This window comes from Babylonia areolata, chromosome 20 (assembly GCF_041734735.1).
Source record: "Babylonia areolata isolate BAREFJ2019XMU chromosome 20, ASM4173473v1, whole genome shotgun sequence".
In the NCBI taxonomy this organism is placed as follows: domain Eukaryota; kingdom Metazoa; phylum Mollusca; class Gastropoda; order Neogastropoda; family Buccinidae; genus Babylonia; species Babylonia areolata.
The window spans coordinates 242174-247331 of NC_134895.1; positions in this window are offsets into that span (position 1 = coordinate 242174).

Sequence of the window (5158 nt, forward strand, 5' to 3'; positions counted from 1 at the left end):
CATACTCCGCTTTCTGGGGTGTGCATGCTGGGTATGTTCTTGTTTCCATAACCCACCGAACGCAGACATGGATTACAGGATCTTTAACGTGCGTATTGATCTTCTGCATGCCGTATACACACGAAGGGGGTTCAGGCACTGGCAGGTCTGCACATACGTTGAACTGGGAGATCGTAAAAATCTCCATCTTTTACCCACCAGGCGCCGTCACCGTGATTCCAACCCGGGACCCTTTGCGCCGGTCTTTTTCGTTGTCAAAGCAAGCGGTGATCAGCTTTTATTTGGCCTACTTGCAAACAAGCCATTTTCTTTCACAGTACTTTTTTTTTCGTCACTCTTTTGTTTGAACATCGAAGTTTCAGTTACAGGGAGGTGCCCAAAGCGTGCGGACTGGTCCACACACTCACACACACACACACACACACACACACACATATATATATATATATATATATATATCAAAGTGATCTTGAAGATTCCATTTCAGAATGATTTCAATAGTTGAACCAACGCCTATAAGCGTGTTCGTCATCATATTCCTGGAATTACTTATCTCGTGATGATCATATTAAGCAGAATATTCGCAGTGGGATCTTTCTTTTTGTCTGACAGATTCATTGATCACTTTTGTTGTGGTGGGCTTTTTTCTTCTTTTTGATTTATTTATTTTTTTATCATTATTTGTTTAAGTTTCAGAGATGTTTGTGTATTCCAGAGTAACTAAATGCTGTGGCCGGGTTTGTTTTCATTATTCTGCTTTATACGTTGTGCGTACCTATGTGTTTATCACTCGATTTTTTTTAACTTCATTGCATTTTTTTAGGAAAAAAAAAGAAAGTTAAGAAACAATTATGCGGTAAATTATGACACTCACGTTTGCATATTGATACTTGAATCGGCATATGGACTGTTTACGTATAACTCTGCTGTACTGACCACCATTTTGCAGTTCATGGAAAATTGTATTTTCCTTTCAAAGACAACTTTAGTGTGCATTAGGAATGAAATCCGTTAACGTTGTATTAAGGACATGAATTTTCATAACTGTGATACTGCAGTGATGTACATGTCTATATTCTGTTACTATCTGTAAAGAAAGTTGCTTGAGAGAAGGAACAGAGAAATGATTTCTGGTAGATACTTAACAGTCAAGTCTTAAAGATTTCTCTGTATGTGACGTTCTAATCAAAAGAACAAAAAGAGTTGTCGCTGTTTTTTTTGTTTGTTTTGTTGTTTTTTTTGTTTGTTTATTGTTGTTTTGTTCTTGTTTTATGTTGTTGTTGTTTTGTTGTTGTAGTTGTTTTTTCTTTTTCTTTTTTTGTTGGTTTTATTTTTTTTTACTTTCAATTTTCGTTCGCTCGTTTCATTCCCCCAAGCCATTCCGTCTGTGACAGAGTACGGGAAGCAACTGACACGTTCCTCATCTGTTACGGAGTAGTGCTATGTACTCTCCCTTGGTGCCTTGCGTTTTTCCCCGGTGACATTCACAAGACCGTTATGTATTTGCTAAAAACCGTAATGCATGAATAAACCCGGTATGTATAAAATCCATTTAGTATGAGTAAACCCGGTATGTATAAAATCCATTTAGTATGTGTAAACCCGTTATGTAGAAATAAATTCGTCTTGTCTTTTGGTGTTAAATTTTTTTATATTTTTTAATAATAATAAATTGTGATGTAGACCCGTTTTGTGTGTGACAAACGCTTATGTTTCTGAACCATAGTGTATGTGTGTGTTGATCACACAGTTATTGCCGTCATAATATTTTGACCACAGCTATTACTAATATCTATGAATATATCAATTTTAAAGTTTTTCAGATACTTTGATAATAAAATGATAAAACAATACTTTCACGTGTTTGTGGTTTTGCTGAGAAAGAGAGAGTCATCCAGCATTGTCACAATTACCATTTTGTATTTGCATTTGTATTTCTTTTTATCACAACAGATTTCTCTGTGTGAAATTCGGGCTGCTCTCCCCAGGGAGAGCGCGTTGCTACACTACAGCGCCACCCTTTTAAAAAATAAAATAAAATAAAAAATTCCTGCGTGCAGTTTTGTTTTTCCTATCGAAGTAGATTTTTCTACAGGATTTTGCCAGGAACAACCCTTTTGTTACCGTTGGTTCTTTTACGTGCGCTAAGTACATGCTGCACACGAAACCTCGGTTTATCGTCTCATTCGAATGACAAGCGTCCAGACCACTACTCAAGGTCTAGTGGAGGGGGAGAAAATATCAGCGGCTGAGCCATGATTCGAACCAGCGCGCTCAGATTCTCTCGCTTCCTAGGAAGGCGGGTGCGTTACCTCTAGGCCATCACTCCACTACAAATAAGAAAGAAAGAAAGAGAGAAAAGAAGTGGAAAAAGGGGGAAATGAAAGAAAGAGAATATGTTGTTGACGAGGACGATATGATGTTGGAAATGAGACGATAAGAATGACGACGACGGAGAGGACGACAACGATGACCACAACAACGACGACGACAGCTGAAGAGCAGACCCGAGGACGTCAGACTGTGAGCAGAGCAAACTTGGACGTCAGACTGTGAGCAGAGCAAACTTGGACGTCAGACTGTGAGCAGAGCAAACTTGGACGTCAGACTGTGAGGAGAGCAAACTTGGACGTCAGACTGTGAGCAGAGCAAACTTGGACGTCAGACTGCGAGGAGAGCAAACTTGGACGTCAGACTGTGAGGAGAGCAAACTTGGACGTCAGACTGTGAGCAGAGCAAACTGGGACGTCACACTGTGAGGAGAGCAAACTGGGACGTCAGACTGTGAGGAGAGCAAACTTGGACGTCAGACTGTGAGGAGAGCAAACTTGGACGTCAGACTGTGAGCAGAGCAAACTGGGACGTCACACTGTGAGGAGAGCAAACTGGGACGTCAGACTGTGAGGAGAGCAAACTTGGACGTCAGACTGTGAGGAGAGCAAACTTGGACGTCAGACTGTGAGAAGAGCAAACTGGGACGTCACACTGTGAGGAGAGCAAACTGGGACGTCACACTGTGAGGAGAGCAAACTGGGACGTCAGACTGTGAGGAGAGCAAACTTGGACGTCAGACTGTGAGGAGAGCAAACTTGGACGTCAGACTGTGAGCAGAGCAAACTTGGACGTCAGACTGTGAGGAGAGCAAACTTGGACGTCAGACTGTGAGGAGAGCAAACTTGGACGTCAGACTGTGAGCAGAGCAAACTTGGACGTCAGACTGTGAGGAGAGCAAACTTGGACGTCAGACTGTGAGCAGAGCAAACTGGGACGTCAGACTGTGAGGAGAGCAAACTGGGACGTCACACTGTGAGGAGAGCAAACTGGGACGTCAGACTGTGAGGAGAGCAAACTTGGACGTCACACTGTGAGGAGAGCAAACTTGGATGTCAGACTGTGAGGAGAACAAACTTGGACGTCAGACTGTGAGGAGAGCAAACTTGGACGTCAGACTGTGAGGAGAACAAACTTGGACGTCACACTGTGAGGAGAGCAAACTTGGACGTCAGACTGTGAGGAGAGCAAACTTGGACGTCAGACTGTGAGGAGAGCAAACTTGGACGTCAGACTGTGAGGAGAGCAAACTGGGACGTCACACTGTGAGGAGAGCAAACTGGGACGTCACACTGTGAGGAGAGCAAACTGGGACGTCACACTGTGAGGAGAGCAAACTTGGATGTCACACTGTGAGGAGAGCAAACTTGGATGTCAGACTGTGAGGAGAACAAACTTGGACGTCAGACTGTGAGGAGAGCAAACTTGGACGTCAGACTGTGAGGAGAGCAAACTGGGACGTCACACTGTGAGGAGAGCAAACTTGGACGTCAGACTGTGAGGAGAGCAAACTTGGACGTCAGACTGTGAGGAGAGCAAACTGGGACGTCAGACTGTGAGGAGAGCAAACTGGGACGTCACACTGTGAGGAGAGCAAACTGGGACGTCAGACTGTGAGCAGAGCAAACTTGGACGTCAGACTGTGAGGAGAGCAAACTGGGACGTCAGACTGTGAGGAGAGCAAACTGGGACGTCAGACTGTGAGGAGAGCAAACTGGGACGTCACACTGTGAGGAGAGCAAACTTGGACGTCAGACTGTGAGGAGAGCAAACTTGGACGTCAGACTGTGAGCAGAGCAAACTGGGACGTCACACTGTGAGGAGAGCAAACTTGGACGTCAGACTGTGAGGAGAGCAAACTTGGACGTCAGACTGTGAGGAGAGCAAACTTGGACGTCAGACTGTGAGCAGAGCAAACTGGGACGTCAGACTGTGAGGAGAGCAAACTGGGACGTCAGACTGTGAGGAGAGCAAACTGGGACGTCAGACTGACGGTCAGCCTGTGGATGATCACTGACCACACCTGTTGAACCGCTGGACGTCATGCACCGGATGACCTGCAGTTGATGAGGGAGTCTCCCGTCGGACCGACGGATCAGTAGACAGGCAGGCTTATTTGTCGGTGTGTGTCCTCATAGGACCTGCAGTAGGGCGTGGCTAATTAATTTCCACAGCCTCGCTCAGAATACAGCAAATAAGTCAAAACAGCAGTGTGCAACTGAACAACGCAATTAATACCTTGTTAAAAAGGAAAGCCTCTCCAAGAAAGCAGTGAACAAGCTTTTTGGTTTACATACTGAAGAATTTCCTGCCGTCACTTATATTTCTGGAGAAAGAGACCGTGGACCGTGCACACATTAATTTTGGTTTTGTTTTCTGTTTTGCTTTGTTTTTTGTTTCACAGGTTGCGAAGCTAACCACACACACACACACACACACACACACACACACACACACACATATATATATATATATATATATATATATATATATATACTCACTCACTCCAATACATGCATGTATTTATCCATGTATATAACAATCCATGTCGAGTTTCCACCTGCTAATATCGAAACGTTTTCTTCACTTGCGCGCCTCTCTTTTAAAAAAAAGAAAGAAAAAAGAAAGAAAGAAAAAAAAGAAAGAAAAAAAAAAGCTCCGTATAAACAGAACAGGTCGTGACCGTCAACCAACCAATATTCATCATCATCAAGCAGTGAAGCCAAGTCCCAACTTCAACCCAAGCCTTACCACCACCTGCCTTCCCAACCCGTAAAGGTCCAATCCATTATACAGCACGTCAGCGCTGTGCTGTACTGTACTGTCC